Source organism: Euleptes europaea, chromosome 7, assembly GCF_029931775.1.
Source record: "Euleptes europaea isolate rEulEur1 chromosome 7, rEulEur1.hap1, whole genome shotgun sequence".
NCBI lineage: Eukaryota > Metazoa > Chordata > Lepidosauria > Squamata > Sphaerodactylidae > Euleptes > Euleptes europaea.
This window is the reverse complement of record NC_079318.1, coordinates 84,346,614-84,374,364: the sequence shown is the minus strand read 5'-3', so window position 1 is coordinate 84,374,364 and position 27,751 is coordinate 84,346,614. Positions and strand designations below refer to the sequence as shown.

Sequence of the window (27,751 nt, the reverse complement as noted above, 5' to 3'; positions counted from 1 at the left end):
TTTTTATTCTTGATTTTTCCCCCCGAGACATCTCAAAATACATACCTGGGCCATCACAAAATCATATAATCTGTTGATTTATGTGTATGTGAGCATAATATGTTTTACTAGACCACTGAAGAAGGCCTGGGGGCCGAAACGTGTTTGGCATGCAATTTTAGATTATCAACCTTGTATTTGTTGCCACATGGGCTTTTAAAAAATATATGCATGAGCACTTTATAATAAATATATTTCATAGTTTAATTGAGTTCTTTTCCACCCAACCTTTGGGTACCCTACCTTGTTTTTAGGTTGAGTCTCTCTCCCCCCCCGCCCCGGCTTCTTCTTTTTTTTTGCCATTGCCTCCCCCAGTCATCTACACTTTACCCCCAGCAAGCCGGGTACTCATTTTACCGACCTCAGAAAGATGGAAGGCTGAGTCAACCTTGAGCCGGCTACCTGAAACCGACTTCTGTTGGGATCGAACTCAGTTCGTGAGCAGAGCTTTGACTGCAGTACTGCAGCTTACCACTCTGCGCCACGGGGCTCCTTTAAAAGTAAAACCCTTGCTTGCATTATGCAATGGGTACCTGTCCGATGGCCCCTTTCTGTAGGAGAGTGGCGACCTCATCCCGCAACAGGGGTGGTGGCTTGGGAGGGGATACTGCAGGCGGTCTGAAAGAAGGGATGGAAGCAAACGCTAGAAAGGAACCCCTCCCCACCGTGGACAAAACCCAACTGTCTCCATTAATGGAAGATCAACTATGCAAAAAATAACTTAGCCTATTGGCAAAGACAAGTGTGCAGTCTAATTAGGCAAAGCACTTCTCTCTCTCTCCCGGGTTGCTCCTGTGTGGGGCCAGGCTGCTGCTTGCCGCTGTGCTTCCCAAGCAGCTTCCTGCTCTGAGGCTGCTGAGGGTATGAGGGGCTGCTGCTAATGGGTAAATTGCTAGCGGTATGACCTAGGATACTGATAGGAATGCCACAGAAATAACTTGGCCTGAAGGAAGAAGGTGGCGGTCTTATCAGCCCAAACAATTTAGCTATGAGCTAGTTTTTGCACATCCTTTCTAAGGTCCTGTGTGTTTATGTGCTGAAGAACTCTTTGCCCTCAAAAGGCATGTTCTCTACTCCGGTCCTGCTATCGTTGGGTACCGCTGATGACCTGAGTCATGAATGCCTACGCACTACTATGCCAGAGGTCATGGCTCTGGCACAACAATCGACTGCATGGCAGGAGGCGTTCAACTGCTGCTTGCCAAGTTGCACACCTTCCACAGAAATCGACTTGGACAAGAATGTTTTGTTGTCAGGGAGGAGGTCGATGTATTGCACCACCCACTCCAATAAGAACACCTGGTACCTCCCCATTTTGTGTCTCGCAGGGGAACGGTATAGCAGTGAACACAGCAGAGCAAAAGAAACTTCGTCGAGCTTCAAGGATTTAGCCATCCATATGAGCTGCTCTGTGTACATTCTCAGGTCTTCCATGGGAGAAATAGGTAAACAGCCACCTATGTCTGGACCTGGGGATGGAACCAATGGAATGTCTGATTCAAGGTTGGATCCATGAATTATGCCCTCCTTGGAGTCATGCGCCTCTGAAGGGGATAGTGGATGAAGTTAACCCACCAAGGCGGATGGAGCTGGGCGCCACTCAGAACTGAACCCCTTCGGAGGCATCCCCCATTGCTGATGCTGCAGCCAAGAGAACTGCTGGTCCCATCGTCCCCATTGAGGTAAGTACATAGAGGGGCATGGGAACCAAGGAGACTGTGAGGGACCGCAGTGATAAGGACGGACCGCTGCTGAAGTCGCTGAAGCCTTCGACCTGGGTGGAACTGAGGCCAAGGGCGGAGGCGGAACCTCAAAGACCTCATAATCGGAAGAGGCAGGTGACTCTGCAGCTCGCAATGATGGAGAGGGCATCTTGGGACGAGGGGGCTGCTCTAGAACCACACTCGCAGCTCGGGATCAGCATCAAGGGAAGGGCGAAGCTCGGCGCCAAGGAGACGGTGATACCCGGCGTCGAGGAGAAGCATGCTTTGCCGCCTTCTTAGATGATTTCGGAGGTGGTTCCGATGAGGCTCTCGGAGCCGACGCTACTCTTGGACCCTGTTTGTTAGTCGGATCCAAGGCTGACGGTGAGGGCACTGACACTAAGGACAGTGTTCAGGCCCTTTTCTCGAGAGGAGGCTGGCGCTTTTCAGGCTGTGTTTGTGAGGGCCCCGGCACTTTCTCCCAGAGGGCAGCCTTTAAGCACACGACGCTTTTGTGCCCAGCTTTGGGAGTGAGCTGGCAGCATATTTTGCAAGCTGCGGTATTTTATGACTCCCCCAGGCAGAAGAGACAGGATGTGTGGTCCTCAGACTGTGCCATTTTGGTTCCACAGACTGCACATTTTTTTAAAGAGAGCCATATTCTTTCCTGGAGAAATAGAAGAAAAGGACTCCACAGAACTCACAAGAACGATGAAGGAACAATTGGAGAAGATGACCTCTCTTCACGGCAATTAAGAGTAGACTGAGGGAGGAATGCTTCCCCCTCTCCTGTTACCTATTGGTTTGGTGGGAAGGAGTTTAGCTCAACACTGTTGGTTTCCTCTGACTTTTAGGTTGAGTTTTTTTGTTCCCCTTTTTCTTCCATTGTTTTTGGGTGGGAAATGTCAGCTCTGGATGGGAGGGGGAGGGGTGCTCTGGCAGCTTGGAAAGCTCTAGAAAGCTGGAGAACTCCTCTCTGCAGCTGGCCTGTGCATGCGCAGTCCCACGGGTGCCTGCACAGAAGCCAGGACGATGAATGCTGTGTGCCAACCCTTCCGATTTGCTTCCTCTCTGCCCCCATCTTCCCCCTCTCCAAAATGGACCTCCGTCCCTCCACCCCGTGGCTCCTGAGCAAGCAAAAAAAAACAAAAACCCACACCAACTCAACTCGGTGAAAGGAAGCCAACACAAAGGACGAGAGGCCCATCAAACAGCGGGACTGCAGCGGACTTCTGCAGGGCAAGAAGCTCTCACACAAGCTTCTGAATTCCCCGATTACAAGACTTTCTTGGCAGAGCTTTACAGGAAATCTTGGGGGGGGGGGAAGAGAGAATAAGAGAAGAATGGACAGACCCACAGTAGCCTCAATGTGCAATCAGCCATGAGGCTCAGAAATAACACCGTGCGGGCACTTCGGTTTTAAGGCAACCAGGGGGCCAGCCGCGGTGGAGGTTATATACACATAAAACTGCCCTACATCGAGTCCAAGACCCCTTCTAGCTCATACTGTCAGCTCTAACTGGCAGCAGATCTCCCGGGCCAAAACCTTCCCAGAGATCCTCGTAAAGAGACAAGTTTAGGGGTCAGAACGGAAACCTTTCACACGAAAGGCATCTGTTCTGCCACTAAGCTCCCCAACAAGCCGCCTTATATCACATCAGATCGTCAGACCGTCTAGGGTTGCCAATCCCTGATTGGGAAATTTCTGGAGATTTGGGGATGGGATCTGGGAAGGGCAGGCTATAAATCCGTAGAATCTAGCCTCCAAAGCAGACATTTTCTCCAAGGGAGTTTGTATTCTGGAGATCAGTTGTAATTTTGGGAGATCTCTAGGTCCCACTTGAAAGTACGCAATCCTAATCTTACCCCAGGATTGTCTGCTCCCCCAGATCTCAGGGTTCCCCCCCCCAGTGCTGTTATCTGGAGAGCCTTTTCACTGAAAATGCCAGAGACTAACTTGACATATTTTTATCCTACCCCTCCACTGGAGTAAAAGGTAACACACACAGTTCTCCTCTGGATCTCTCCACCCACACGCCAGCACTCCAACCACTACACAACTCGAACGTTAAGACTATATTTGGGGAGCTGGGACTTTGTGCCTGAAAAGCACACACTTCACCTTTAAACTGTGGTCCTTCCCCCAATAACATCCGAAACTTCCCTATGCTGAAGTAGGATTCCTGATCCAGCTAACCTACCACTATCTACTCCAGGGGCTCTTCATGATCTCAAGGAGACGTCTGTCTGCAAGATCTCAGACCTCATATCCTGTTTATCTGGAAACTGAATCTGAGATCTGCAAAGCATATGTTCCAGCAGTGACCTACAAGATCCACTTCATGTATTCCAAAAAGAAAACGCTGACAGGACATAGCACAGTCCGGAGGGATTAAAGAGCGGGGTAGGGTGTCTGACCTATCGATTGACAGGAGTTTGAAGAGCAACAAAATGAAATACTTCTTTGCAACACTGCGGCTTTAATTTATAGAATTCAGTACTACAAGAAGCAGTGAAAGCCACTGGCTTAGATGTCTCTGATATAAAAAAGAACGGACAAATTCACAGAAGACAGGTCTATTAATGCTACTCACTCAATGGAACCTCCATGCATAGAGGTGACGTACCTCAGATTACTAGATGTGCAAACAAACAGGGATAGCCTTCAAATTCATGCCCAGCCTGTGGGCCTCCTGGTAATCACTGGCTAACCATTGCAGAATGCTACGCTAGGTAGACCTTTTGTTTAATTCGGTCAGGTTGGAGAGGCCCTGTTGTACTTATGAGAACAACATGATAGCAGGAAGAGTTAATTTCTTTATGAAGGACTCATCCTAAACTCCAATCAACAACATGGAGCCCACGTAATTTTTTTACTGAGAGAGTTTGGAGAGAACTGTGACTAGCCCAAAGTCACCTAGCAGGCTTCATGTGGGGAAACAAACCCGGTTCACCAGATTAGAGTCTGCCACTCATGTGGAGGAGTTGGGAATCAAACCCGGTTCTCCAGATTAGAGTTCATCTCCCCTAACCACTACACCACACTGGCTCTCAATGGAGCAATGGAAAGGGCAAATGCAGCCTTTATGGAGGGCTGGCCTTTGACCCACTTTCTGAGGCTTTATGACCCGCTGTTGAGTCCCAACCCACAGATTGGGAAACAATGATCCAATAGATATTTATACACTTGGACTTCCAAAAGGCTTTTGACAAGTTACCTCACCCAAACCTCCTGAGTAGGCTTAGCAGTTATGCGATAACCGAATGACTTATGGATTAAAAATAGGTTAAATGACAGGAAGCAGAGAGTAGGAATAAATGGACAGTTCTCTCAACGGAGGCAAGTGTTCCCCACAAGGATTGGTATTGGGACCGGTGTTGTTTAATCTGTTCATAAATTATTTCGAATCGGGTTGAGCAATGCAGTGGCCAAATTTGCAGATAATAGCAAATAATTCAGGACAATGAAAACCAAGCGGATCTATCAAAATTGGGTTATAGTGCAATGAAAATGTTGATTCAGTGTGTGGCAGTGGTGAAAAAAGAAAACATGCCCGGGATTTATCAGAAAAGAAACTGAAAGTCAACTGACCAATATTGTATAGCCTTTTCACAGGGCTATTGTGCACCCTTAATTGGAATAGTGTGTACATTTCTGGTAGAATTATCTCAAAAAAAGGATATTGCGTAACTGGGCAAAGTACAGAAGAGGGTAAACCAAGATGAACCAAGCACCTTTCCTATGAAGACTTTTCAGGTTAGAAAAACCAGCTAAGGGGGGAAATGGTAAAGATTTATAAAATTATGCATGGGTTGGAGAAAATGGAGATAACTTTTTCTCCCGTTCCCACAATACTAGAACTTGGGGGGAGGCACTGATTGGCAGTAGACTCAGGACAGACAAAAGGAAATACTTCTTTACTCACTGAGTAATTAATCTGTGGAATTTGCTACCACTGGATGTAGCGCTGGCCATGAGCCCAGATAGCTCTAAAGCAGGGGTGGGGAACATCAGGCCCGGGGGCCGTTTAAGACCCATGAAATCATTTGGTCTGGCCCTTCATGGGTCCTGGCAGATCTCTAGCTCAGAAGGATCTAAGACTGGTGATCTGCACCCTCCTGCAGACAGGAATAGCCTCTATTCAAGGCAGATGTGAGTTTGTTTTTTGGGGAAAGGAACCTTTTTTCCCCCTTGCAGAAGAGTCATTAGCTATGGAGCTGCTAGGACCGCCCAAGAAACTGTGTTAACCCTTTCCCACCCGGGTCATGGAGAGACGTATTGGTCGGCTAATTTTTAAGTTGATAATTTTGTATGGCCCGCGAATGATGTTATAAATATCCAAATGGCCCTTGGTGGAAAAAAGGTTCCCCACCCCTGCTCTAAAGGGAGGTTAGACAGATTCGTGGAGGAGAGGTCCATCAATGGCTACTAGCCATGGTGAGCAAAAAGAACTCCATACGCAGAGGCAGAAAACCTCTAAATACCAGCATTAGGAGGAAGACCTTGGCCTCTACGCCCCATCCGCTGGCCTTCCAGGGCTACTGTTTTGGCTGCTTTGTCAAACAGGGTGCTGGAATTGGTGGCCCACAGGTCTGATCCAGAAAGGCTTTTCTTATGTTCCTCATATTCTTCCCTTCTTTCTTCCTGCCTGTATTTTTCCTTCCGGGTCAAACTTTCTCACTGTTCCCGACTTTCCCTTTCTCTTAAAACCCATGGTGAAACTACCAGCATGGCCTTGCGTAAGTCAAGATGAACATATGATGCTGCCTTACACCAACCAAGCCATTAGTCCAGCTACCTTAATATTGTCCCCTCAGATTGGCAGTGGCTCTCCACGGACTGAGAAAAGGCCTCCCTCCTGAGATCCTTTATCTGGAGATACTAAAGACTGAAGTCAAGGTATTTCCCATGCAAAACTGGGGCTTTCCCATGGGTCTGCCTTTGAGCCATGTACATGAAGTAATGCAGTTATCTTACAACAAGGCTGAGTCAGAGGGGCTCTCCCAATGGCAGCCACATGGTGAGGATTGAGGTCAAGATGGGAACTGAACCCAAACGGTCCACTCCGAAGCCTCATACAGTCTGTCACTACATGCTGCGGACTGCACAAACCCCTTCCAGAAAATACGATCAAGTTGAACTAAGGAGTCCCCCTTGTCTAGAAAAAGAATGTCACACAACACTGCATCCATTACCCCGTTTAACAAGACTGTCGCTTGTTCAAAGAAAGCCAACCTTGTGAGTTTTGTTAATTAATTGATTTATGTCTGCAAGAGATCAGCAAATGAATAAACATTCTCAGGAAAAAGATATTTAGTTGATGGAAGGGGGGGAACGGGACAGCAGGCGTCAGCTCAGAAGAGGCTTTCCACCCTGTGAGAGATAGAAGAGAGGCTCCACACATGTGAAGGGGAAAAGGAACGGGTATACTGTAGTTGCGGAAAGTGCTGTCAAGTTGCAGCCAACTTATGGCAACTCCCATAGGGTTTTCAAGGCAGGAGACAACCGTCCAGAGGTGGTTTGCCTCCAGGGGCCAAAGGCCTGGGTGCGAGAGAGGAGCTCAGCTAGGCTTCAAGGCCGGTTCCGTGATATTCTCTCTTGTAAATATTTCAGAAATTATATAAAAAAAAATGTATTTCATCACTCATGAAGAGACTGTATGTGAAATGGAGTCTGGGTAGGGTCCATATCGTATGCTGGCACTGAGCCCAAGAGAAATGATGGATTTCAGATCAGCATCATTGGGAAAGACCCTCTCTCTGAGCCCTGGGGAAACTGCTTCCAGTCAGAGTACACAGCCCTGGGAGAACTGGACCAATGGTTTGAAAACATAAGATGGTTTTCATGGCCCTGGGAATGCCTCTTTTTATATTATCGACCTATCTGGTACATTTTTAACCTGCCCTTCATCACAGGAGTTCAGAGAAGCGTATATGGTTCTCCCCCATTTTATCCACACAACAGCCCTGTGAGAGGTTATGCTGAGGGAATGTGACCGGCCCAGGGTCACCCAGCAGACTTCATGGCAGTATGAGGATTTGAACCCAGGCCTCCCAAATTCTAGTCCACCCCTCTAACCACTGTCACCACCCGTTATGGCAGCCACTATCTTAGAAGAGGCATTCCCTTCCGTTTAAAAGAGACGTCTCTTCTCAAACAACTCCCGCCGCCATCAATTTTTAATAAGCACTGATATATTCTCTCCCCTTTTAACATATAAATCTAATCCCTCTGTGTCTGACATAATGCCTTTTTTACTAAGTGACAGGGATCCCAAGGCTACAGTGTCAGTGGCAAGATTTGTTTCAGTCCTTATATCCCTCAAACATTAGATATATGCTGCTCAAGATCAATGGGATCAAGGAGCTTCTAAGGGATAAAGGAAAGGAAGGAAAGCACTGACATGAAAAATATTTTTGGGGATGCTGAAAAAAATCTGCTGCCCAATGAAGCTGGGGGCATCTTTCTAAGCTGATTGCAAATCTTTTGCTTTCTGACGAAACCAGCTCAAAGCTGTAGCCATCACATGTAATCCTTCTGGTTTTCTCTGCTACGTTCCTAAAAATCAGTGGGATGCAGGGGCTTATCCCTCGTCTCAAACCACTCTCCCCATCTGACTTAAGGTTTTCCACATCCCAGTTAAAACCGTTTTACGGTATTTCACAAGCACACAATGAACCAGAGCGAAGACAATCCTAACAGGACTGGGGGAAAGGGTCAATGGAAGATGTTGGAAAGGAAATGCCAAATAGATGCTAAAATAGATTTTTTTTTTTTTTGCCTTGTCCAAACTCTGGGGGGAGGAGCATTTTGGAACAGGAGGGGAGGGGGGAACGGGGAGGAGCGGGCTTTTGTGCAAGGCGCATGAGGTTTTTGCGCATTTATCACAGCGAGAGACAAAAGGTCTCCCCTCACACATGCACCCCCTGGTTGCCTAGGTAATGGCAAGGCATCCACAGTGAACCAAAGCAGGGGAGGGATATTTGGGAGTGGGGAGAGGGGGGTAACCCGAAGGGGGGGCAGCCTTACCCCCACACACACACACACCCCATCCCCACCCTGGGCTTTATTTGAAAAGAGGGTTTCCGAGGAAACAATACCGTAAGGGAAGACAAGGACAGAGGGATGAAAAATTTAAAAAGGGCAAAAGATGTGGGGGCCCTTTGCAAGGGGGGGTGGGCGGTCGGGTCAGGCTGCACTTTGTCAAGCCTTAGTCAGAGGTGCCTTTGGGAGATTTATGGGGACAGGTCCAAGAAGAGGAGGTGGGAAGAACGGGGCAAACGATCCTCCCCTTTCTGTTCCCAACACCCAGCTGGGATCAAGAGGCAGATGCAATGAGAGCAGGCATTTTTCAATTAAAGACTCCCAAAATATCCACCCGTAAAGGAGGCTGCCGACTACGTCTCTGAAAGACCAACGTTTTCGCCATACTTCCTTCCAATTCTGTCCCTTTAGCAGCTGAGTCTGAATCACACCCAAGGTGAAATGCCATGGAGTGACCTATCCTCAGAAAAGGCTTCCCGGCGTCTCTCTGCCTGAGTCACTGCTATGGGCTTGCGTCTGCCGCTCTGGCAGTATGGTCAGAAGAACAGGGAACCTAAACAAGTTTTGAGTATCAGAATAACGGTACTTTGCCCTGTGTTTCGGCAGGAGTCGCTGGTCTTGCTATACCTTATTTAGGATATTTCTGCGTCGCCTCTTTAGAGCCGTGCTCAAAGTGGCTTACAATTAAAACCATGTAACGATATAAAACAAGCCATTAAAAACAAAATACTGGTCATAAAGGAAGGAAGAAGGGTGGCTAATAAATGTGTGTTGTTGTTGTTGTTTTAAATAAACAGCATAAAAACTACCCATAAAACCGAAGGAGACCATTTAAAAAGCCAATAAGATATAATAAGATACTATCTCTAATTAAAAGCCTGGATAAAAGAATGTGTTTTGGCCTAACACATAAAAGAAAACCTAGCAGGCACCAGGCAAGCCTTAAGGGGGCCACCACAGAAAATGCCCTGTCTCTAGTTGCCACCTGCCTCACATCTGAAGGCAGGGGCACAGAAGGCAGGGCTTAAGAGGCAGATCTTAACTGGCGGACTGGATACATCCTCCAAGATCGAGTAATACTCACTCCACCACACTCTAAAAGTAAACCTTTGTTAGGGGTACAGAGTGAAGCATGACTCCGGTTTAAAATTGAGGGGGGGGGGGAGAGAAAACTTTGGTTATTGAAGTTTGAGAATTGCTGTATTATGATTTGCACTAAGAAATGGCACCTTCAGTCATGCCTTCACATATATACACCCTTATAGACATAAAGACACTCCCTTGTACACTTCACAAACATAGGTTTGTGCATGCACACTTAAAATGCACATCAACCCACAACTGCCCACATCCTCTGCCAGTTAGGGCTCAATATTATCAGAAGCATCGGATGAATTTGCATCTGATGAAGTGAGTTCTGACTCGGAGAAGCTCACGCTGGAATAAAATTTTGTTTCTCTTTTAAGGCGCCATTGGACTCCTGTTTAATTTTGCTGCAGCAGACTAACATGGTTACCCCTCTGGATTTATTTGCAAGTGTAGAAACATATTATTTTTAAAACATAAAAGCTTGCATAAATAACGTTAGGTATCCGCAACAGAAAACAGATTCCTTATTCACTGGAGCAAACCCAAGTGTGTGCAGGGTTTGCATTCTTTCTGCAATCCTATTACCATGAGCACTCTGCCTCATTTTGGACAAAAGGGTGTACCGTTTGGTTCTGGAAACATCTGCTTGTTTTCCTGGCTTGAACAGATTAGCGGTTATCCTAGCAATTTGAATTGTAAATAGACCCTAAATACTGACAAGTAAGAGAATCATACGGCCAACACTGTAAGGACAAAATCGGCTCCTTCGGTACATAAGACCTAAGATCCCTCTTGGCACATAACATAACTACATGAAACACAAACATCAGAAACAAGACATTTAACAAAGCATATGGACATTGTAGGCAACATTGCAAGGGTTTCTGTTCTCTGTTGCTCCAGAACGCAAGACTACATCTAATGGGATTAAGCTACTAGCGGGAGGGGGAGGAAAATTCAGTCAAACATTAAGAGAATCTTCCTAATGGTAAGGGCAGTTCAATAGTGCAACCCATTACCTCAGAAAGGGGTGGGTTCTCCCACACTACAAGCTTTCAAGGAGAGGCAGGATGGCCAACTCATTGGAAATACTCTACAGCAGGGGCGTTGAATTCATTTGTTACGAGGGCCAGATATGACATAAATGTCACTTGATCGGGCCGGGCCATGCCTCGCCAGCCGAGATCGAGAGGGGGGGGCGGTGGCTGCCTCGGCTGGCTCGTAGCCCGGATAAGAGCTCTCAAGGGGCCGGATCCAGCCCACAGGCCTTATGTTTGACACCCCTGCTCGACAGAGTAGTTTCGCCTAGAGAGCCTACAAAATCTCTTCTCTCGGATTCTATGACCGTGCCTGCCTTCAGACCAGTGACTTTGGGCCAAAGTTAATGACACTGGTGTCCCCAGGGATGCCCTGTCACTCTGAAACGGAGAGTTCTCATTAAGGTTTCCAGGTGTCTGGTAGGGACCTGGATAGTCCGGTATTTTCGCTGACTGTCCGGGGTGAAAAAACTGGGGGGGGGGGGGAAATACCAGACATTTAAATGGCCAGTATTTTTTCCCAGTGTTTTTCCCGAACAGTTAAGTCAAAATACTAGACTGTCTGGGTTGACTGGCAGCGCCAGCGCAAACCAGCTGCTCTTTCAGCTCCGAGCTGGGGCTGGGAGTTCCACTGCCAGGGCAAACAGCAGACTTGGCACTCTTTGCCAAGGGAGGAGGAGGCGGCGCCAGAGCGGAACAGCCGCTACTGCCACTGGTTCATGCTTGGGCTGGGAGCTCTGCTGCCAGGGCAAATGGCGCGCTTGGTGCTGCTTACTCTAGGACAGGGGTGAGGAACCTTTTTTCTGCCAAGGGCCATTTAGATATTTAGAACATCATTCACGGGCCATACAAAATTATCAACTTAAAAATTAGCCTGCTATATTTGGTCAAACATTCAGCCAAGAGGCACAACCGGAGACAGCTCCGAGTATCTGCCATGTAGAGCGACTCGCTTTTGAGCTCTGCCTTTCCCAGCTGGGCCCAAGAGATTCAGGCAGGGCAGCAAACAGAAGACACAGTTTGTTGGGCGGCCCTAGCAGCTCCATAGCTAACGACTCTTCTTCAAGGGGGGGAAAAGGTTCCCTTTCTCAGCAAGACGTACTCACATCCGCCTTGAATAGAGGCTATTCCTGTCCGCGGGAGGGGGCGGATCGCTGGTCTTAGATCCTTCTGAGCTAGAGATCTGCCAGGACCCACAAAGGGCCAGACCAAAGGATTTCACGAGCCTTATACGGCCCCCGGGCCTGACATTCCCCACCCCTGCTCTAGGAGGAGGGGGCAGAGCCTAGGTGTGTCCTAGGCAGTATTTAAAAAAAGATCTGCCAACCCTCACCGAGAAACTCCTTTTAACTGAGCCAGAAGCCCCGATTTTGGTTGGGACAACCACAGCACAGGGAAGGGGCTCCTGCCTCCCCCTTCCACATCATGGGGGGGGGGGAGAAAAAGAAGAGTTGGTTTTTATATGCCAACTTTCTCTACCACTTAAGGAAGAATCAAACCAGCTCACAATCACCTTCCCTTCCCCTCCCCACAACAGACACCTGTTGAGGTAGGTGGGGCTGAGTTCAGAGAGAACTGTGACTAGCCCAAGGTCACCCAGCTGGCTTCATGTGTAGGACTGGGGAAACCAACCTGGTTCACCAGATTAGCAACCACCGCTCATGTGGAGAAGTGGGGAATCAAACTTGGTTCTCCAGATTTAGAGTCCACCACTCTAAACCACCGTTCTTAACCACTGCACCACGCTGGCTCTCCAGGCCCTGCAGCACAGTTAAAAGGGGTTTCCCAGTGGAAACTCTCCACTTCAACATGGCAGGGCATCCCCAGGGACACAGTATCATCTATTTCAGCCCACACTCAACTCATAACCCGCTTCCCTACAGACTGAGGACAGCTGTCCTTAAAACTGACCATCACTAGGCACTCCACCCTGTTACGGGTAGGCCATTTCCCTCTCTCACACTTTCTTTCTTCTTCTAATGCTGAAACGTGTCGAAAAATGTAAGAACATAAGAACGTAAGAACATAAGAAAGGTCATGCTGGATCAGACCAAGGCCCATCAAGTCCAGCAGTCTGTTCACACAGTGGCCAACCAGTTGCCTCTAGGAAGCCCCCAAACAAGACGACTGCAGCAGCACCATGTAAAACTATTATAAGCTTTAAAAAAAAAAAAAAAAAAAGTATGACGTTAAACATTGCTAGATCCTCCAAGCAGGGATGGTCTTAAACAAAGGACAAATGCGGCAGCTGTCCTGGGCCCCGTAATGGGGAGCACCACCGCCCATAGCTCTATCTCCCCCCTACGGAGGGAGAGAAAGAAGAAGGGTGGGCTCCCATCCCATGTGGGGCTTATGCCGCCTGCTCACAAACGCTTATGCCAGCCCCGTCTGGGACTTGAGCAGCCAGCTCCATGGCAGCATGCGCCGACCCTGCCCAAGGCTCAGACCGCTGGTTCCCAACAGCACAGGTGGTTTCTGCCCAGTTCACACAGGGCAAAGGCTACCCCTTGCTCCATCCCTCCTCGGGTGGGGGAGGGCTGGGGTGGCAGTGGTTCTAGGATTGCATCCTTGACATTTACACCAGGGTCTCAGAATCACTAAGACCAGCGCTCCCTCCAAGGCCCCAGAAACGGGGACTCTAGGAATCTGTCGGCAGCAGGGGATAGGACTTGCAATAATGGGCTTATATTATAGGTGGAAAGGGACTGGCTGGGTATTAGGAGAAAACAGTTTACAGTGAGAGCTGTTCAACAGTGGAACAGTTGTTCAACAGGGAGGTGGTGAGCTCCCCCTCACTGGCAGCCTTTAAGCAGAGGCTGGACAAGGGATGTCAGGGATGCTCTAGGCCAGTGGTTCCCAAAAAGGGCAGTACCACCCCCTGGGGAGCGGTAGGATTACCTGGGGGGGCACTAAGAAGCAAGAGGCCAGCAGGGGGGCGCAAGAGGTGGGCCCATTCAACTGTGCTGTTCAATACTTCAAGCTATGGCACCATGCTGCCAAATCTGGTGAAAACTATCAGAATTTTTTTCCAGACTTTGAAGAGTTTTGTTGAATAAATTTCAATTAATTGTTACTGTTTTGAAATTTTATTGTTATTATCTTCTTTAGTGAGTCAAGCAAACCCCCATTTTGAATAATGCTTTTTATAGGGTAGGGGGCACTTGGGTTGAGTTTGTGGAACCAAGGGGGCGGTGGCCCGAAAAGTATGGGAACCACTGCTCTAGGCTTATCCTGCATCGAGCAAGGAGTTGGACTAGATCACCTGTATGGGTCCCTTCCAACTCTATGATTCTACGAATGTGCTTTATACAACAGGAGCTGACGGCGTCAGCACAGACCTTGGGAGCCATGTTCCAAACCAGAAAACCCTCCACCACCACTCCATCTGAAAGAACACTCACCAACTTCGTGGCACGTGGCAGGATAGTCGGACGGACGGAGAAGAGTCTTCTTCCCCAGTCGGTTCAAGCCTGCAAACACCTGTGCATGATGGAACCTCCAAAGCAGTCAGCAGCTGGATCCAGAGCCCTGTTGCTTTTCCAGCCGGTGGGGCGAGTCTGCGGTTGAGGCATCTACAACAGCCGTGGCACCAGGATCCTGGAAGCAACCTGTTTAAAAAAAAAAAACAACAACAACATTGGAACAAGAGGTCAACCTGTAGACTTGGCACAGTCTCCTTGTCTCTGACACGAGTCTCGCTCAGCAACCAGGTTTTACCCTTCAATCCCAAAATGACTCCTCCGGCAATCAATACCATAAAATGCTGCCAAGTAGTCATCACTGCTTAGTTGGCAGAGAGAAATTTTAGCGAACCTTCAAGAGTTATCTGCTTACTTGAAAGGACTTTGTGTAGACTGATTTACCTTTCCATACCCTGTTAACTTTTACATGCTATTTGCTATTCTGCTATTTATATAATTTCCCTGACCTGGATGGTCCAGGCTAGCCTGATCTCGTCAGATCTCGGAAGCTAAGTAGGGTCAGCCCTGGTTAGTACTTGGATAGGAGACCACCAAGGAAATCCACAGTCACAGAAGCAGGCATGGGCAAACCATCTGTTTGTCTTTTGCCTTGAAAACCCTATGGCAGGGGTGTCGAACTCAACAGTTACAAGGGCCAAATATGACATAAATGTCACTTGGTTGGGCCGGACCATCCCTCGCCAGCAGAGACTGGGGGGGGGGGCTGCTTTGGCTGGCTCACGGATCAGATGAGAACTCTCAAGGGGCCTGATTTGGCCCCCACGCCTTATGTTTGACACCCCTGCCCTATGGGGTCATCTTCAGTCATCAGTGACTTGATGGTACTTTACACACACACACACACACACATTTATATAATCACATGTTCTCAGCTTCTTCTAGGTGAAATCAACCAAAAATACCTGCAATAAAGCTGGGGAAACAGTTGACTGACCCATTCAATATTGAGTGCCTTTGGAATTACTTGCTTATAGTCAGGAATTCTATTAGCTGTGGGCTATCAACTGGAATAGCTAAATCAAGCCTTCAGGTTCAGGGGCAGCCTATCACTGGATACCACATGCAGGTGGGACAGGGATACTGCCTTCATGCCCTGCTCAGGAGTTTCCATTGGTCTGATCCAGAAAGACATTTATGTTCCTATTCCATCACAGAGCTATCTATCTGGCAGCAAATCAGAAGCTCTGCTCTGGTTAGACCTCACCTACAGTACTGTGTTCAGTTTTGGGCACCGCAATTTAAGAAGGATGTAGACAAGCTGGAACGTGTCCAGAGGAGGGCAACAAAGATGGTGAGGGGTCTGGAGACCAAGCCCTATGAGGAAAGGTTGAAGGAGCTGGGTATGTTTAGCCTGGAGAGGAGAAGACCGAGAGGGGATATGATAACCATCTTCAAGTACTTGAAGGGCTGTCATATAGAGGAGGGTGCCGAGTTGTTTTCTGTTGCCCCAGGATGTCAGACCAGAACCAACGGGTTGAAATTAAATCAAAAGAGTTTCCATCCAGACATTAGGAAGAATTTTCTAAGTGGTTCCTCAGTGGAACAGGCTTCCTCAGGAGATGGTAAGTGCTCCTTCCCTGGAGGTTTTTAAGCAGAGGCTAGATGACCATCTGTCAGCAATGCTGATTCTATGACCTTAGGCAGATCATGAGAGGGAGGCCATCTTGGCCATCTTCTGGGCATGGAGTAGGGGTCACTGTGTGTGGGGGGGGGAAGGTTTTCTGCATTGTGCAATGAATTTCCTGCATTGTGCAGGGGGTTGCACTAGATGACCCCGGTGGCCCCTTCCAACTCTATGATTCTAAGCGAAGGCTCCCGGCTCACCAGGTCCTGCAGTAATCTGGATATGGAGTCACACACTTCTCTAAACTGTGCTACAATAATGTTAAAAAAATAATATTTATGTTTCAGACTTGCTCCGTTACTTTTAAATTTCATTTTAAAAAATGTTTCCAACCATTTGGCCCGATCTCTGGGGGTTGAAAAGCAAAGCAGAACCATTTAATCTCCTGAACGTTGTTGTCGCACGTTCATATTTGTGCAAACACCGTTAGCGATAAATATTGATGGCAATCGTTTAGAATTTAATTACTTCGTTCCATAGTGGACTAAGGGGAGTTTATAATTAGCTTGTGCCTCCTTCTTCATTGCAGTTCTGCTAGAACCACAGCTTTAAAGACTCCACTGGCATTAGATAATACAAGTGGGGGACCCACGAGACTCACGGGGTGGAAGGGAATCCCGTCCTCCTCCCCAACTCGCTCACCACTACTTACCAGCCCGCCCGCCAAGTTGCAGGGCCACCTGTGCCTGCATGGTCAGGTGGCAGCAGGGGAAGGCAGCAGCTGCTCCTCCTTTCCTGCCCACTTGCAGTGCCGCTGCCGCCACCTCCGCCTACTGGCCCAGGTGGCCACAGAGGGAGGCAGTGGCAGCTCCCACTCCTCCCACACCAGCTCTGCCACCTCCGCCTGCCTAGCTCATGTGGCACCCATGGGTGATTCCTGCTCCTCCTCTTTCGCCTCTGCCAGCTTGCAGTGCCACTGCCTCTGCCCGACCAGCTAATGTGGCAAAAGGCAGCAGAGCCTCCCTCCTCCTCCTACCGGATACAGCTGTATATGCCAGCTGCTTTGGCTGATTTGGACTGTTTATAGGGTTGCTAAGCGACCCCTGAAATGGCAGTCGAGATCTCATGACGTTGCGTTGCAAGATCAGTCCCCAACCCCACCACCTCATGCTAATTTTTTTTTTAAATTCTTTTGGGGATTTTTGTGCAAACCTGGAGGGGATGACACAGATTTGTATAAACATCCTTCCAGTGTGCCTGGCCCCAATGGCTGAGTTTCTTGATCTGCATGCCAAGCCTCAGATGGAGACCAGGATTCCACTGTCTATCTGGGCACCGCAAGGATTCCACTGTCTATCTGGGCAGTGTCTCACACCACAGGTCCCGTCAACCCAGCCATTCACAACCCACACCCCCTCAAAAAAAAAAAAAACACAGCCATATAAGCAAACCTGCTAAGAGAAAAAGGGTTCCTCACCAGCTTGCCTTCAAGAAGGCAACTGACAAGGCTATGCCAAGATGGAACCAGCAGTGCTGGTACATTGACCAGAGGGCATAAATAAGGCAAAAATGCAGATATTCCCTAAAAGCAATTTGCGTTGGCGGGATAAAAATCCAGAACAGGAACATCTGATTTCTTTCTAAAGGGAACATGCACACTGAAGCAGCACACACACACACTCCAGATTTACTGAGTAAGCCTCTTTATAGAAAGACAGGGCAGGGGGTGAATCTTCAACGTTGGAACTCAGCCAAATTTTATCAGCATCCATTCCACCCCCTATCTTTTCGGAAGACAAGTTTTTACTTAACCTTTATCCTGCTTTTCCTGCAAAGTGCTCAGGCGGGCCACCTATAATTATTCCTCAGCCTTCCTTTTATCCTAACAAGGATCCTGTGAGACTGCTTAGCCTGAGAGACAGGGACTGGTCTAAAGTATTGCATTGAACATTCTGGCCAGAGATTTGAACCTGCGACTCCCCAGTCAAAGTCCAACGATGGGGTTATCCTAGAAAATTCCAAATTGGAACTCTTTCCAGAAGATGTTCTGAAGCCCTAAACTGACCGGGACCAGAATCAGCATACTTATTGGTTTTATATTCAGTAAAAAAAAAACCTTTAAAAATACACAATATTAATTAAGTCCAAGAGCCAAAAGTAGTTTTTCCCCCCTCTCAGATGGCCAAAATGATCCATTCACAGTTTTCCTTGTCAGAAACTTAAGACTTTCATTATTTTAAATTTCATACAAATGCCAGACAGTACATCTTTATTAATGGGCCTTATTTTATAAAAAGAAAAGGTGTTGATACAGGTTGAGCATCCCTAATCTGGAAATATGAAATGCTCCAAATCTGAAACTTTTTGAGGGCTGACATGATACCACAAGCGTGCGAGGCAAACAAAAAAAAGTGTTTTGTTTGGGCAGAAACTGGGGGCTGCCATTCTAAAAACCCTTTTACTGCTGGTTGGGTGGGTGTTTAAATGGGACTGTACAGAGCCAGAATGGAGCAGCAGAGGAAATACTGGATTTGAACAGAAGGAAGATCCACCACCACCACCCCAAAAAAAACCAATGTGAAGGGGGGGGAGATGAGAGATGGCATCCCAGTGCCCAATAGGGATAGGTTTCTTGCTAGCAATCATGTTCTGAGATTTCAGACAAATTCACATTTGGGGAGGGGGGGTATTCCAGCTGGGGAATATCATCAGCATGTAGGCCTCACCACCCAAAACCCGGAGGGACTGTGCCTCAACAGAAGAGCACATACTTTGCATGCAGAAGGCCTGAGATCCAATCCCTGGCATCGCTAGACATGAAAGGGCGCATAGTTTTGCAAGAAGAAATCCATTCCCTACGGAATCACACCAACAATCTAACCCAATATCCAATTTCACACCGTGGTCTACCAGATGCTCTTGGAGGGCTTACGAAGCAGTAAACGAAAGTCAAAGCCTGTTTCCCCACTCAGCAGTAATATTCGGAGGTTCAGTCCCTCTGAACATGGAGGTTCCATTTCATCTAGACAACAAAAAGGGGGGGAACTTAACCATACAAGTACAGGGAACCTGAAAAGCTGAGCTGGAAATTATAAAATCTTATACAGTAATTATATTTATTAAGTGTATGCAATAGATATGAAAAACACTAGGCCTGGAATACAGGCTACATACAAAACCACCAACATAAACAGTTAAAAAACATTCATATTTCTGTAACAATTTACGCTGGTGGTTTTGTATGTAGCTTGTATTGCAAGCCTAGTGTTTTTATCATATCTATTGCGTACACTTAATAAATATAGGATTTTATAATTTCCAGCTCAGCCTTTGAGGCTCCCGGTTCCATTTCATCATGAAGACTAATAACTGAGGGGCCTATCCACCATGAAAGGATCTCCGAATGCAGAAGGGGGGGCTCTACCATTGCCATCCAGTGTTGAATCTCTGGAAATTAATGGATCTTGGGCATCTGGGAAAAGATCCTCTCCTGAGACCCTGGAGAGCTGCCTACCAGTCAGATCCACCGGTGTTGGATTAAGAAGAAGAGTTGGTTTTTATATGCCGACTTTCTCTACCACTTAAGGCAGAATCAAACCGGCTTCCCTTCCCCTCCCCACAGCAGACACCCTGTAAGGTAGGTGGGGCTGAGAGTGTGACTAGACCAAAGTCACCCAGCTGGCTTCAGGTGTATGAGTGGGAAAACAAATCCAGTTCACCAGATTAGCATCCACCACACATGTGGAGGAGTGGGGAGTCAAATCCAGTTCTCCAGATCAGAGTCCACCGCTCCAAACCACCACTGTTACGCTGGCTCTCTGTGCAATCGTATGCAGAGTTAATCCAGTCTAAACCCATTTGGAGTTACCGCATAAGATTACACCACCAGTTGACCAACAGTTTGATTCCATATGGTCATGAGAGGGCACAGCACAAAGCGAACATACAGAATCAGACCCCTCTTCCAGAAGCAAACAACACACCGGCTTCTTCTACCATGCCAACTGCCTGTTTGGAAACAAAGCTTTGCTCTTTCTCCCGTCTCCTTTGCACCTGCTTCTCTCTTTTCTGTACTGGTAATAACTGTGATCAGAAAATCTTTGCGTTGTGGCTCTGTCGTTTGCTGGAGGAGAGGGCGGGCAGATGCCCACACCGCTCAGCAAACCCCAACAACCCAGGAGCCCAGCAACGGCCTACAAGACTGAGGGGACTCCTCGCCAACATCCCCTCCAGGCCTCCAAGAAGTGCCATCTGGAGCCAACAGGCAGGACTGGTCAACGGAGCTTCCAAGCAGGATTTTCTCTGGCTTAAGTTAAATGAGCATGCCTAGCTGGGTTTGCACAATAGGTCCCGTCCGCCTCGCGGCCGCTGCATCACAACCACCTCCACCACCCGTGGAGAGTGTGAGACACACAGCAGCCCAGCAGCAAGGATGCCTTCAGACCAGTAGTGGGACCAGCAGAAGGGGAGGAGAGGGACCGTCCTCAACCTCCCCAGCCCCCGCAGGTAGCAAACGCCCTTGCTTCTGCGTCCTTTAACTCCTTCTGCACAACACACTCCCAAGACACTGCAAGGATATTCACCTGGTAAAGCTGCCTGTTTTCTCTCCCCAAAAACACCGGAGGGTACAAAGATTAACCGCACCACTGTACACATGAAGCTGCCTTATACTGAATCAGACCCTTGGTCCATCAATCAGTATTGTCTACTCTGACCGGCAGCGGCTCTCCAGGGTCTCAAGCAGAGGTCTTTCACATCACCTTTAACTGGAGATGCCAGGGATTGAACCTGGGACCTTCTGCATGCCAAGCAGAGGCTCTGCCACTGAGCCACGCCCCCTCCCGACATCAACACACCTGTGGCTCTTCAAAAAAAGAAATGTACAGTTTCCCAGGGAGAGGGGGTGAAACTTAATGGTGTGCTGACAAGCCAGTCAATTTCACCACTGTTGGTTAAAGCAGCTACAATTTAAAGGGGGGGAATAAGAGATGTAAAGTTTCTCATGGGAGTTGAAATTGACTGGTCCGCTGGCAAGCTGGTCTAATCAATTTCACTCTTGGTCAAAGGAGGTTCAATTTAAAAAAAAAAAAACAGTAGTAAGCAAATCTTTTCCATCACTTCCTATTCCTATCGTATACTTAACAGATCAGTTAACACCGGTTCTCGTAGGTTATCCGGGCTGTGTAACCGTGGTCTTGGTATTTTCTTTCCTGACGTTTCGCCAGCAGCTGTGGCCGGCATCTTCAGAGGAGTAACACAGAGGAGTAACTCCTCTGAAGATGCCGGCCACAGCTGCTGGCGAAACGTCAGGAAAGAAAACACCAAGACCACGGTCACACAGCCCGGATAACCTACGAGAACCAATGAACTCTGACCGTGTAAGCCTTCGACAATATTCAGAGTTAACACCCTTTGGAATGCCATTTCACATCGCTCCACAGGAATAACTGTTTTGTGCCTCAGATCCCCAAAGATCATTTAGCTCTCCCAAAACCTCTGGGACTTTTAAAAATATGAAAGGACTCCACAAAACAGTTGAAAAGGAGAAACAGTCCAGATTGGCCTGACTTCTGTGTATCCATGAAACACATGAAGCTGCCTTATACTGAATCAGACCCTTGGTCCATCGAAGTCAGTATTGTCTACTCAGACAGGCAGCAGCTCTCCAGGGTTTGAGGGCTTCGTTTCCCACAGAGCCCCCACAGGGCAGTGCCGTGGCTCAGTGTTAAGAGCATCTGCTGTGCGCTCAGGTGGTTTCAGGTTTAATCCCTGGCTCCTATCTGGTGGAACAGTCTCTCTAATGAGACCAGGGCCCTGCGGGACCTAAAGGAGTTGCTATTCCATCAGGCCTATGGTTGAGGTCAGCTATGGTCTTTCCATCAATGCTGGCCTCCCTACCTCCCCCCCCCAACACACACTTCCATTAGAATTTACTACAATCTATGGGCGAAAAGGCACGGTCGCTTTAGCCTCCTTTATTCCCTGTTTCAGCCAGGATTCAGCCAGGATCGAAAGCATGGGTTTCGCCAAACGTGCGTTCGATCCTGGCTGAATCCTGGCTGAAACAGGGAATAAAGGAGGCTAAAGCGACCATGCGTTTTCAGCCTATGTGTGGGGTTCTGACTGCTCACAGGCCCAGCTGCAGATTACATGCCGTTGGAAGCACCATCCTATACATTTTGTGGATGTTTTTACTGATTGTGTTTGGGGCTTGTTTCCCTTCATAAGTGTTTTTAACATGATTTTATTGTCGTTTTAGCGGTATTCGTTGGTGTTGGAATTAATGCTGTGTAAGCCTCCCTGAGCTCAGCTTTGCTGGGGAGGGCGGGATACAAGATTAACAAATAAATAAAATTTCTAGTTAAAAGAGGCGAGTAGTAAGTGATGTGAAAGACCTAAGGCCCTAAAAGATGACGAACCTTTTAGAGACCGAGTGCCCAAACTGCAACCCAAAACCCACTTATTTATCGCAAAGTGCCAACAAGGCAATTTAACCTGAATACTGAAGTTTTAGTTTAGAAAAAACAACTTATGAATCAAAGTATTTTTTCTCCGCCTCTCCTGCCCCACAGGGTTGTTTATGAGGATAAAATGGGAGAACAATGAATGCCGCCCTAATACCTTTGGAGGAAGGGTGGCATAAAAATGTAGTAGATAGCTATGAAGGAGATGGAAGGGGAACAGTGCTGTAGCATTTGTGTTGTCTCCAGGAGTTTCCCAACCTGGATCTGGCAACCCTACCCTCCCATCTCAGCCGCGGCCGCAGCTCAGCTGAGAGAGAGCAAGGGGCCCAGACGCCGACCGGGGAGGCCTTTTGGAGCCCCGAAAGTGAAGGGAGGGAGGCTCGGGAGGGGGCAGAGCAAAGAGGGGCCTGGCCCAGATAAGCCTGCGGGAGCGCAGAGGCCAGGGAGGAAGAGGCTGGCCGTTGGGGGAGCATTGGAGCCACTCCATTCTCCAAACCAAGGCAGACACAACAGCTCCTCAAGTTACTCGCGCGTGTCCACAGAGAGGGCTCTGAGTGCCCACTCCGGCACGCGTGCCATGGGTTCGCCAACACGGCCCTAGAGAGTTGCTGCCAGTCGGCTTCTAGTCTTTTCCCTCCCTGGAGGCTTCTTTGTAGACCCTAGGTCTGTCTCTGCCCCCCCCACACACACACATCTAATTACCCCCAGAGTGGTTAAGAGTGGTGGTTTGGAGTGGTGGACTCTGATCTGGAGAACCAGGGTTGATTCCCCACTCCTTCACATGAGCGGCGGAGGCTAATCTGGTGAACTGGATTTGTTTCCCCGTTCCTACACACGAAGCCAGCTGGGTGATCTTGGGCTAGTCACTCTCTCTCAGCCCCACCTACCTCACAGGGTGCCTGTTGTGGGGAGGGGAGGGAAAGGGAAGGTGACTGTAAGCCAGTTTGATTCTCCCTTAAGTGGTAGAGAAAGTCGGCATATAAAAACCAACTCTTCCTCTCCTCCTCCCCTAGACTGCCAACATTTTAGTCAAGGGGACAAAATAGAGGAATCAAAATCCTATGAGAAAAATAGGATTGTAATAGCAACACATTTTTGAAGGGGTGGCCATGTTCTTATTCAGACAGCATCAAACTAAGTTGCATGGCGGGATCTTCACAACTCATTGTTGGGAGCTGTGCTTTCATCCTGCTAACTGTGGGCCTTTCACGAAGCTCAAGGAACCTTTCCCCGACACAAAAGGCTTCCCGCTTTTGCCAGGGATGGCTCCTGATACCCGGTGAAAGTGTGAAATGGATCTGCAGGATGCAACCCTCCCAGTTCGTAGTGGCGCAAACGTTCGCAGGGTCCCCAACGCGCTTCCTGCGATTCATCTTGCGCTCCACTCCACAAAAGCTTCTTGAACAAATAAAACCCCTGAAGGGTGCCCCCAAGACTCTTTGTTGCAATTACAGAAGCAAATTATGCAGATTAGCATGAAGTCCAGGTCTTGCGATCACACACACACACACAAAAACACCCAAATTCTCCAGGTCACAGAACTGGATAGGATTTGGGGGGTTTTTCCCCCTTCCCCCTCCTCCTTAAAAAACGGGTGGAATTCCTCGCTCCTCGACAACCATTATCTCAGTTTCCAAAAGGAAAACACAGAGCTGTTTGCCAGCGAAGGGGATCAGCCCCCCCCCTCCACCACACGGTCATTTGCAGGCTGATCGCCGCCGACAGGCCATCTGCAGCTCCAAGGTCTCCCCCGCAGCAGCCCGCAACCCCCCCAAACACACACACCATCCCTCCCCTCCCACCTGCCCTCGTTCCAGCAGACTGTTCTAGTAAACCAAAACACTTGACCGAGCCGACAGACACCTCATTATCTTCAGATCATCAAACCAGGAAGGGGAAAAAACCCACACACACACACACAACACAAAACGGAAGGCCAGGAAACCGGCCTAACAGACTCCCCGCTAGACAGGCAGCTGCATTTATACTGATATCATCGCCCCACGAGAAAAAGGCCCGCCCGCAGAAGCCGTAGCTAAGCCGAAGGTCTAGTCCCCACTGAGGCGCGGCTGCCCCACATCAGAAGGCGGGTGTGGGATTATCTTCCGCGCAAACCCGCAAATCCATGCGCCGCCTAACCACGGCAGCAGTCTCCTAAGGCCCTGCTCCGGGTGCCCCTGCTTTCAAAAGTTAGGCAGGTGGCAAGCCCAGAGGGGGCCTTCTCGGGCGTGGCACCAAAATTATGGACCTCGCTTTTCAGGGATGTTCATCTGTCCCCTTTTATATAATTTTTTAATAATATCAGAACAATATGTGTTATATTGATTTAAAAAGATATAAACATTAGTAAAAAAGAAAAGAAAAGAAAAAAGAAAAATATTGACTTCCCCACCATCCTCCTCTATCCATTTATACTCTTAGTACTTCCCTTTGCATATATTTTCTAATTTAAATCATTCTTTATCCTAGGATTATATCATATACTTCAACGTTTAAAAACTAATAACAACACGCTTATAGAAACCTGTACATTCAAACTAATTCAAATCCTTGGATATTTGCTAAGTTAAATTCATTTCCTCAATACATCTGTCCTCTTTTATCATGGTCTTCTCAGTGAACTCTCCTTCCTGCCCTATGCTTTCGTTGCTGTCTTCTTTGTCTTATAGATGTTATTTTTGTTTTGGTTTTACAAAGTCCTTTATGTACTGCTCTGTTTGTAATCATTAGCCACCTTGGTGGCCCTGACTGAGCAGAAAGCAGAAACTGTATCCAAATTCTGTAAATGAATAAATAAAACGTGTCAAAGGATATGTTGGTTTTCCGCATGCAGATCAGCCCCCATAATGAGAATCAGGGCCCAAGTTTTCTTATTTCTTACGAGTTGCACAGTTTACACACGTCTCAAATTGTTTCTGGAGGGCTAGCCAGTACAGTTCGCAACCCACCCAGGCCAAACACAATCTGCCAGCTCAAGTATCACAACCTGGAATCATAGAGTTGGAAGGGGACATCAGGGTCATCTAGTCCAACCCCCTGCATAATGCAGGAAAGTCACAACTACCTCCCCCCCCCACACACACACACCCCGTGACCCCTACTCCACGGCCAGAAGATGGCAAAAAAAAAAAAAAACCCCAACCCCAGGATACCTTGCCAATCTGTCCTGGAGGAAAATTGCTTCCTAACCCCAAACTGGTGATCGACACAACCCTGGGCATGCAAGAAAGGGCACGAGAGCCAAACACTGAAGCAAACCTTCCTGCCCTCCCTCTCATGATCTGCCTAAGGTCACAGAATCAGCACTGCTGACAGATGGCCATCTAGCCTCTGCTTAAAAACCTCCTGCCAGGTAGGAAGCTGGGGAAAATAACTGGCACACAGTGGTCCATCACACTGGACTAAATCCCAAGCGCAATCCCTGGAATCCCTGATAAAGGATCTCAGGTAGCTGGCAAAGAGATTCTGGAGGACCACTGCCAGTCAAGGAAGACACTTGTCAGTGCAGTAATTCTACAAATGATCGCACTGTGACCAACCCTCCGATTTGGGACGAGCTGGCCGTAAGCAGCCAATAAAACTCGGCCAAATCAAAGGCGGGTGCGTTACAATATGTTCTTCCCAGTCCTTTTTTAACAAAAGGTTCAAGCTTGGTGTGCCTTGGAGGGGACTCCATGCCACAATTTGGGAGATGCTACGGAGAACACTTGCCCTGCATTGCTTGTGCATCCAGCGGCTGCTAGAACCATCTAAAGGTGCTAGGAAGAGCGAGCAAGCATATATTGGAGGGTGGAGGACAACTTACTGCCCCTAGACACAGTAATGACCCCACTGGCTTAGGTAGGTAAAGGTACTCCCCTGTGCAAGCACCGGGTCATTCCGGTGACGTCACATCCCAACGTTTACTAGGCAGACTCTGTTTATGGGGTGGTTTGCCAGTGCCTTCCCCAGTCATCTCCCTTTACCCCCAGCAAGCTGGGTACTCATGTTACTGAGCTCAGAAGGATGGAAGGCTGAGTCAACCTTGAGCCGGCTACCTGAACCCGACTTTCGTCGGGATCGAACTCAAGTCGTGAGCGGAGCTTTTGACTGCGGTACTGTAGCTTACGACTCTGCGCCACGGGGCTTAGAGGGCTACTAAAAAAAAGGCCAGATACCTTCATGGAGGACAGGTCGACCCGACCAGAAGGTGTTAGACATCATGGCTAAATGGAACCGCCATGTTTAAAAGCAGTCTACCTCCGATAGCTTTAAAAAGGAGACCAGACAGAGGATAGGTCGACTCATAGCGATCAGTCATCATGGTTAAATGGAACCTCCATTTTCAGAAGTAGTCTTCCCCTGGCTGCCAGGGGAAATGACAGGAAAGGCTACCTGCCTTCCAGCCCTGCCTTCCTGGAAGCATCAGTGTGGACCCTGCAGGAAATAAGATGTTTTGGTCTGAAACAGTAAGCTTACGTACCTTCCCCTCAGCCCAGACAGCGAGGGAGAATACACACAAGCCAAGCAGTAGTTTGTGCGTTGGTGAAGACACCTGAACTAGTCACACACCTAGCAATGGCAAAGCTTCCTCAAATGCAATACCTTTTGATGGATCCTTTACTAAGTTGATCGCCATGTGAAAATGTTCCAGCCTCACAAGTAAACCTCCCCTCTGAATTTTTACTGCCCACTCCTATCAAGCACTTACCTGGGTTAGCCACCTGGCTCAGCCTAAAAATGGGAACCGACCAATCCACTTGTAAACAAGGAAAACCCACAGACAGCCAAACAAGGGACTCTACGCAAATCGGCACGTTCACGCAATGAGCACACTTAGCGCTGAATCAAGGCTCCGGGTGCATCAGTGGTAATTCTCAGCCGGTCCTGAATCCCAATCAGATCCAGAACAGGGCTGCCTCTTGGGCACGTGCAGAGTGCCCCACCCCTCGCCAATAAGTAAGCCAAATAAATGCCTAGGATTGGAGACAAGGGCTTCCCCAGGAGCGCCACCCTTCTCTTCGCAGAATACGAGCCACGCCATCTTTCGACGGCCCCAGAGAAAGTGTCAGTGTGGAGACCGCACCCCCTCCGATGACAATCCAAATTAAATGATCCAGACAGGCTCCGAGTAAATCACCTCTCTGGAGTGAAGTCATCCCTTAATTAAAACTCAAGAGAGCGAGATCCAGAGCAGGCACGCACAAATACACACACACACAAAGCAGAGGTAGGTTTATAGGAGCGATGCCAAGAAAAAGGAAACCAGGATTGGCCCCAGAGCCAAGAATAATCCCAGCCCAACTCAGCAAAGACTTGTGATTAAGCAATTTTCCCCTCCTCCTTCAC

The 27,751-nt window shown here is 48.3% G+C and overlaps 1 protein-coding gene across 1 annotated transcript in view; it reads right to left on the bottom strand.

The window, feature by feature from the left end:
* The window catches only part of VANGL2 (VANGL planar cell polarity protein 2), a 38,839-nt gene extending 24,431 nt beyond the window's left edge, over positions 1-14,408 (bottom strand). Inside the window, exon 1 of the mRNA XM_056853213.1 lies at positions 14,315-14,408. The gene's annotated coding sequence lies outside the window, so the exon portion shown is untranslated. The remainder of the gene's footprint in view (positions 1-14,314) is intronic.
* Between the last annotated feature and the right edge of the window lie 13,343 nt (positions 14,409-27,751).